Source organism: Ambystoma mexicanum, chromosome 2q (assembly GCF_040938575.1).
Source record: "Ambystoma mexicanum isolate Mex_15411 chromosome 2q, UKY_AmexF1_1, whole genome shotgun sequence".
In the NCBI taxonomy this organism is placed as follows: Eukaryota; Metazoa; Chordata; class Amphibia; order Caudata; family Ambystomatidae; genus Ambystoma; species Ambystoma mexicanum.
The window spans coordinates 693,520,901-693,528,400 of NC_090924.1; the positions used below are offsets into that span (position 1 = coordinate 693,520,901).

Sequence of the window (7,500 nt, forward strand, 5' to 3'; positions counted from 1 at the left end):
CCCCCCTCCCCCTCACTGCTCTCTGCATGCGGTGGCTCGTTGGTCTAGGGGTATGATTCTCGCTTAGGGTGCGAGAGGCCCCGGGTTCAAATCCCGGACAAGCCCTTTTTTTTGGAGCGCCGAAAACAAAAAACACAGAGTCCCCAATTCCCCCCCAAAAATAGTTTGTGCGTGACCGTATCTGGTTCGATGCCCGTCGCCAATGGTTGGCTGCTTTTAAGCCCATGGCCCAAGAGGCAGTGTTGGAAATTCCCCCTCCTTTGTAATGATGCGCTGGCGGCGAGCTGATGTATAAAGGTTTGGACATGCCTTCTGGGTGGGGACTGCCATGGCTCGCGCCACTGTTGCATCCAGCTTGGTGTTTTGTATGTGTCTGCAGCCTGTGTGTGTGGTGCTGTGAGTGCTGCCATGTAGGTCGGGCGCAGGCTTGCGCCAAACTTTCACGTTGGTGTGTGCCACCTGGCAGGTACCAGCGGGCCCCATGAGACATCAGTGCCACAAAGCCTTTCAACTGAAAGCTGTCCCAGCACACTAGAGCGCAGCCTACCAGAGCTGTTTCTGTAGTGTAGTGGTTATCACATTCGCCTAACACGCGAAAGGTCCCCGGTTTGAGACCGGGCAGAAACATGGTGCTGGTTTCTTTTTATTTCCACAATGTCAATCGGACACATTTGACCGCATGCAGGTTTCGACAGGTATGGACAGGCCGGCACTACGCCATGAGTGATCTGAGGCCAGCCCTTATTTGCACCCTGCAAACTGTCCACTGGCTCCATCAGTGGGCGTTTCCTGCTATCCCTGGGTCCTTAAGTGAGTGTTTGGGTACTTTTGATGCAGAGATCGGGGCATGAAAACCGGCGCTGGCACCTGGCGACATTGGGTACTGAAGAATCTTTCCCAATCCTGCCCATAGCTGTCAGGGTGGCCGAGTGGTCTAAGGCGCCAGACTCAAGAGGCGCAGCTCTTCCCTGCATCTGGGTGTTCTGGTCTCCGATTGGAGGCGTGGGTTCAAATCCCACTCATGACAAGCCGGGCTCATTTTTTTGAGCACATTTCAGAGTGTAAGGCTTGCGGAAAACCTCGTGGGGGCCCCCCGAATGCAGCGCCCGGCAAGCCTCCCTGTTCTCTTCTGCTGCCTTGCAAATGGAGCTGTCTGCCAGAGACGCCGGAGGCACACCTGCCCTTAAACCCCCACTGGCCCACGGCTGCAAAACCTGCATTTTCTAGTGACTGGCTTGGTGGCATATGTCACTGAGCCCAGTCTACTCAGGAAGTGAAAAAAGTCCCCTTCACAGTTGGAGAAAGTGCTCTCCTGCCACCTGTCGGTCGTTGAAGGCACCACACCTCAGCAAAATAAAAATACAAAAACAGACATGCTCAGTTCGGGGGATGTAAAGGTATTTACATAGCAAGAACAGAGAGGCTGTTGGGAGATGACAGAAGCCATGCTGTCCCAGAGTTCTCTTCTGAAATTCGCAGGAATCCAGAGGTTGGAGCGGGCTGAGGGAGTGCGCCTTCTTGCCTCTGTCGGCTTTCAAGACACATCCTCCTGCTGGGAAGCTGCCCACCCTGAGCAGCACAGGTTTGCGCTCTAGGCCAGTCGGCCACATATATCTCGCCTGATCGAGCCTGATCGAGCCCGATCGAGCGGCAGCAGATGGCCTTTGGCCAGCGAAGGCTGCCGCTCTTCTTCTTGTTTCTCTGCTTGAGAGGCAGCTCAGTCCTCTGCGCTTGCGCCAGGGGCAGGCCACGTGACACGCAGGGGTCAGGCCGTGGAGCGACTGGGGCATGGCGCCAAGTGAGGTAAGCAGACCACCCCCCTCCCCCTCACTATTCTCTGCATGCGGTGGCTCGTTGGTCTAGGGGTATGATTCTCGCTTAGGGTGCGAGAGGCCCCGGGTTCAAATCCCGGACAAGCCCTTTTTTTTGGAGCGCCGAAAACAAAAAACACAGAGTCCCCAATTCCCCCCCAAAAATAGTTTGTGCGTGACCGTATCTGGTTCGATGCCCGTCGCCAATGGTTGGCTGCTTTTAAGCCCATGGCCCAAGAGGCAGTGTTGGAAATTCCCCCTCCTTTGTAATGATGCGCTGGCGGCGAGCTGATGTATAAAGGTTTGGACATGCCTTCTGGGTGGGGACTGCCATGGCTCGCGCCACTGTTGCATCCAGCTTGGTCTTTTGTATGTGTCTGCAGCCTGTGTGTGAGGTGCTGTGAGTGCTGCCATGTAGGTCCGGCGCAGGCTTGCGCCAAACTTTCACGTTGGTGTGTGCCACCTGGCAGGTACCAGCGGGCCCCATGAGACATCAGTGCCACAAAGCCTTTCAGCTGAAAGCTGTCCCAGCACACTAGAGCGCAGTCTACCAGAGCTGTTTCTGTAGTGTAGTGGTTATCACATTCGCCTAACACACGAAAGGTCCCCGGTTCGAGACCGGGCAGAAACATGGTGCTGGTTTCTTTTTATTTCCACAATGTCAATCGGACACATTTGACCGCATGCAGGTTTCGACAGGTATGGACAGGCCGGCACTACGCCATGAGTGATCTGAGGCCAGCCCTTATTTGCACCCTGCAAACTGTCCACTGGCTCCATCAGTGGGCGTTTCCTGCCATCCCTGGGTCCTTAAGTGAGTGTTTGGGTACTTTTGATGCAGAGATCGGGGCATGAAAACCAGCGCTGGCACCTGGCGACATTGGGTACTGAAGAATCTTTCCCAATCCTGCCCATAGCTGTCAGGGTGGCCGAGTGGTCTAAGGCGCCAGACTCAAGAGGCGCAGCTCTTCCCTGCATTTGGGTGTTCTGGTCTCCGATTGGAGGCGTGGGTTCAAATCCCACTCCTGACAAGCCGGGCTCATTTTTTTGAGCACATTTCAGAGTGTAAGGCTTGCGGAAAACCTCGTGGGGGCCCCCGAATGCAGCGCCCGGCAAGCCTCCCTGTTCTCTTCTGCTGCCTTGCAACTGGAGCTGTCTGCCAGAGACGCCGGAGGCACACCTGCCCTTAAACCCCCACTGACCCACGGCTGCAAAACCTGCATTTTCTAGTGGCTGGCTTGGTGGCATATGTCACTGAGCCCAGTCTACTCAGGAAGTGAAAAAAGTCCCCTTCACAGTTGGAGAAAGTGCTCTCCTGCCACCTGTCGGTCGTTGAAGGCACCACACCTCAGCAAAATAAAAATAAAAAAACAGACATGCTCAGTTCGGGGGATGTAAAGGTATTTACATAGCAAGAACAGAGAGGCTGTTGGGAGATGACAGAAGCCATGCTGCCCCAGAGTTCTCTTCTGAAATTCGCAGGAATCCAGAGGTTGGAGCGGGCTGAGGGAGTGCGCCTTCTTGCCTCTGTCGGCTTTCAAGACACATCCTCCTGCTGGGAAGCTGCCCACCCTGAGCAGCACAGGTTTGCGCTCTAGGCCGGTCGGCCACATATATCTCGCCTGATCGAGCCCGATCGAGCGGCAGCAGATGGCCTTTGGCCAGCGAAGGCTGCCGCTCTTCTTCTTGTTTCTCTGCTTGAGAGGCAGTTCAGTCCTCTGCGCTTGCGCCAGGGGCAGGCCACGTGACACGCAGGGGTCAGGCCGTGGAGAGACTGGGGCATGGCGCCAAGTGAGGTAAGCAGACCGCCCCCCTCCCCCTCACTGCTCTCTGCATGCGGTGGCTCGTTGGTCTAGGGGTATGATTCTCGCTTAGGGTGCGAGAGGTCCCGGGTTCAAATCCCGGACGAGCCCTTTTTTTTGGAGCGCCGAAAACAAAAAACACAGAGTCCCCAATTCCCCCCCAAAAATAGTTTGTGCGTGACCGTCTCTGGTTCGATGCCCGTCGCCAATGGTTGGCTGCTTTTAAGTCCATGGCCCAAGAGGCAGTGTTGGAAATTCCCCCTCCTTTGTAATGATGCGCTGGCGGCGAGCTGATGTATAAAGGTTTGGACATGCCTTCTGGGTTGGGACTGCCATGGCTCGCGCCACTGTTGCATCCAGCTTGGTGTTTTGTATGTGTCTGCAGCCTGTGTGTGTGGTGCTGTGAGTGCTGCCATGTAGGTCCGGCGCAGGCTTGCGCCAAACTTTCACGTTGGTGTGTGCCACCTGGCAGGTACCAGCGGGCCCCATGAGACATCAGTGCCACAAAGCCTTTCAACTGAAAGCTGTCCCAGCACACTAGAGCGCAGCCTACCAGAGCTGTTTCTGTAGTGTAGTGGTTATCACATTCGCTTAACACGCGAAAGGTCCCCGGTTTGAGGCCGGGCAGAAACATGGTGCTGGTTTCTTTTTATTTCCACAATGTCAATCGGACACATTTGACCGCATGCAGGTTTCGACAGGTATGGACAGGCCGGCACTACGCCATGAGTGATCTGAGGCCAGCCCTTATTTGCACCCTGCAAACTGTCCACTGGCTCCATCAGTGGGCGTTTCCTGCTATCCCTGGGTCCTTAAGTGAGTGTTTGGGTACTTTTGATGCAGAGATCGGGGCATGAAAACCGGCGCTGGCACCTGGCGACATTGGGTACTGAAGAATCTTTCCCAATCCTGCCCATAGCTGTCAGGGTGGCCGAGTGGTCTAAGGCGCCAGACTCAAGAGGCGCAGCTCTTCCCTGCATCTGGGTGTTCTGGTCTCCGATTGGAGGCGTGGGTTCAAATCCCACTCCTGACAAGCCGGGCTCATTTTTTTGAGCACATTTCAGAGTGTAAGGCTTGCGGAAAACCTCGTGGGGGCCCCCGAATGCAGCGCCCGGCAAGCCTCCCTGTTCTCTTCTGCTGCCTTGCAACTGGAGCTGTCTGCCAGAGACGCCGGAGGCACACCTGCCCTTAAACCCCCACTGGCCCACGGCTGCAAAACCTGCATTTTCTAGTGGCTGGCTTGGTGGCATATGTCACTGAGCCCAGTCTACTCAGGAAGTGAAAAAAGTCCCCTTCACAGTTGGAGAAAGTGCTCTCCTGCCACCTATCGGTCGTTGAAGGCACCACACCTCAGCAAAATAAAAATAAAAAAACAGACATGCTCAGTTCGGGGGATGTAAAGGTATTTACATAGCAAGAACAGAGAGGCTGTTGGGAGATGACAGAAGCCATGCTGCCCCAGAGTTCTCTTCTGAAATTCGCAGGAATCCAGAGGTTGGAGCGGGCTGAGGGAGTGCGCCTTCTTGCCTCTGTCGGCTTTCAAGACACATCCTCCTGCTGGGAAGCTGCCCACCCTGAGCAGCACAGGTTTGCGCTCTAGGCCGGTCGGCCACATATATCTCGCCTGATCGAGCCCGATCGAGCGGCAGCAGATGGCCTTTGGCCAGCGAAGGCTGCCGCTCTTCTTCTTGTTTCTCTGCTTGAGAGGCAGCTCAGTCCTCTGCGCTTGCGCCAGGGGCAGGCCACGTGACACGCAGGGGTCAGGCCGTGGAGAGACTGGGGCATGGCGCCAAGTGAGGTAAGCAGACCACCCCCCTCCCCCTCACTGCTCTCTGCATGCGGTGGCTCGTTGGTCTAGGGGTATGATTCTCGCTTAGGGTGCGAGAGGTCCCGGGTTCAAATCCCGGACGAGCCCTTTTTTTTGGAGCGCCGAAAACAAAAAACACAGAGTCCCCAATTCCCCCCCAAAAATAGTTTGTGCGTGACCGTATCTGGTTCGATGCCCGTCGCCAATGGTTGGCTGCTTTTAAGCCCATGGCCCAAGAGGCAGTGTTGGAAATTCCCCCTCCTTTGTAATGATGCGCTGGCGGCGAGCTGATGTATAAAGGTTTGGACATGCCTTCTGGGTGGGGACTGCCATGGCTCGCGCCACTGTTGCATCCAGCTTGGTCTTTTGTATGTGTCTGCAGCCTGTGTGTGAGGTGCTGTGAGTGCTGCCATGTAGGTCCGGCGCAGGCTTGCGCCAAACTTTCACGTTGGTGTGTGACACCTGGCAGTTACCAGCGGGCCCCATGAGACATCAGTGCCACAAAGCCTTTCAACTGAAAGCTGTCCCAGCACACTAGAGCGCAGCCTACCAGAGCTGTTTCTGTAGTGTAGTGGTTATCACATTCGCCTAACACGCGAACGGTCCCCGGTTCGAGACCGGGCAGAAACATGGTGCTGGTTTCTTTTTATTTCCACAATGTCAATCGGACACATTTGACCGCATGCCGGTTTCGACAGGTATGGACAGGCCGGCACTACGCCATGAGTGATCTGAGGCCAGCCCTTATTTGCACCCTGCAAACTGTCCACTGGCTCCATCAGTGGGCGTTTCCTGCCATCCCTGGGTCCTTAAGTGAGTGTTTGGGTACTTTTGATGCAGAGATCGGGGCATGAAAACCGGCGCTGGCACGTGGCGACATTGGGTACTGAAGAATCTTTCCCAATCCTGCCCATAGCTTTCAGGGTGGCCGAGTGGTCTAAGGCGCCAGACTCAAGAGGCGCAGCTCTTCCCTGCATCTGGGTGTTCTGGTCTCCGATTGGAGGCGTGGGTTCAAATCCCACTCCTGACAAGCCGGGCTCATTTTTTTGAGCACATTTCAGAGTGTAAGGCTTGCGGAAAACCTCGTGGGGGCCCCCGAATGCAGCGCCCGGCAAGCCTCCCTGTTCTCTTCTGCTGCCTTGCAACTGGAGCTGTCTGCCAGAGACGCCGGAGGCACACCTGCCCTTAAACCCCCACTGGCCCACGGCTGCAAAACCTGCATTTTCTAGTGGCTGGCTTGGTGGCATATGTCACTGAGCACAGTCTACTCAGGAAGTGAAAAAAATCCCCTTCACAGTTGGAGAAAGTGCTCTCCTGCCACCTGTCGGTCGTTGAAGGCACCACACCTCAGCAAAATAAAAATAAAAAAACAGACATGCTCAGTTCGGGGGATGTAAAGGTATTTACATAGCAAGAACAGAGAGGCTGTTGGGAGATGACAGAAGCCATGCTGCCCCAGAGTTCTCTTCTGAAATTCGCAGGAATCCAGAGGTTGGAGCGGGCTGAGGGAGTGCGCCTTCTTGCCTCTGTCGGCTTTCAAGACACATCCTCCTGCTGGGAAGCTGCCCACCCTGAGCAGTACAGGTTTGCGCTCTAGGCCGGTCGGCCACATATATCTCGCCTGATCGAGCCCGATCGAGCGGCAGCAGATGGCCTTTGGCCAGCGAAGGCTGCCGCTCTTCTTCTTGTTTCTCTGCTTGAGAGGCAGCTCAGTCCTCTGCGCTTGCGCCAGGGGCAGGCCACGTGACACGCAGGGGTCAGGCCGTGGAGCGACTGGGGCATGGCGCCAAGTGAGGTAAGCAGACCACCCCCCTCCCCCTCACTGTTCTCTGCATGCGGTGGCTCGTTGGTCTAGGGGTATGATTCTCGCTTAGGGTGCGAGAGGTCCCGGGTTCAAATCCCTGACGAGCCCTTTTTTTTTGGAGCGCCGAAAACAAAAAACACAGAGTCCCCAATTCCCCCCCAAAAATAGTTTGTGCGTGACCGTATCTGGTTCGATGCCCGTCGCCAATGGTTGGCTGCTTTTAAGCCCATGGCCCAAGAGGCAGTGTTGGAAATTCCCCCTCCTTTGTAACGATGC

General features: G+C 55.6%; 7 non-coding genes across 7 annotated transcripts; all 7 read left to right on the forward strand.

The window, feature by feature from the left end:
• Nucleotides 1-554: 554 nt before the first annotated feature.
• Nucleotides 555-627, forward strand: TRNAV-AAC (transfer RNA valine (anticodon AAC)). Its single transcript has one exon. It is a non-coding gene; the product is annotated as a tRNA-Val (tRNA).
• A 1,742-nt stretch (nucleotides 628-2,369) lies between these two features.
• TRNAV-AAC (transfer RNA valine (anticodon AAC)) lies at nucleotides 2,370-2,442 on the forward strand. The gene has a single exon. It is a non-coding gene; the product is annotated as a tRNA-Val (tRNA).
• A 288-nt stretch (nucleotides 2,443-2,730) lies between these two features.
• Nucleotides 2,731-2,842, forward strand: TRNAL-CAA (transfer RNA leucine (anticodon CAA)). The gene is made up of 2 exons: nucleotides 2,731-2,768; nucleotides 2,797-2,842. It is a non-coding gene; the product is annotated as a tRNA-Leu (tRNA).
• An 810-nt stretch (nucleotides 2,843-3,652) lies between these two features.
• Nucleotides 3,653-3,724, forward strand: TRNAP-AGG (transfer RNA proline (anticodon AGG)). Its single transcript has one exon. It is a non-coding gene; the product is annotated as a tRNA-Pro (tRNA).
• An 810-nt stretch (nucleotides 3,725-4,534) lies between these two features.
• On the forward strand, nucleotides 4,535-4,646 carry TRNAL-CAA (transfer RNA leucine (anticodon CAA)). Its single transcript has 2 exons — nucleotides 4,535-4,572; nucleotides 4,601-4,646. It is a non-coding gene; the product is annotated as a tRNA-Leu (tRNA).
• Nucleotides 4,647-5,456: 810 nt separating this feature from the next.
• Nucleotides 5,457-5,528, forward strand: TRNAP-AGG (transfer RNA proline (anticodon AGG)). The gene has a single exon. It is a non-coding gene; the product is annotated as a tRNA-Pro (tRNA).
• A 449-nt stretch (nucleotides 5,529-5,977) lies between these two features.
• TRNAV-AAC (transfer RNA valine (anticodon AAC)) lies at nucleotides 5,978-6,050 on the forward strand. The gene has a single exon. It is a non-coding gene; the product is annotated as a tRNA-Val (tRNA).
• Nucleotides 6,051-7,500: the final 1,450 nt, after the last annotated feature.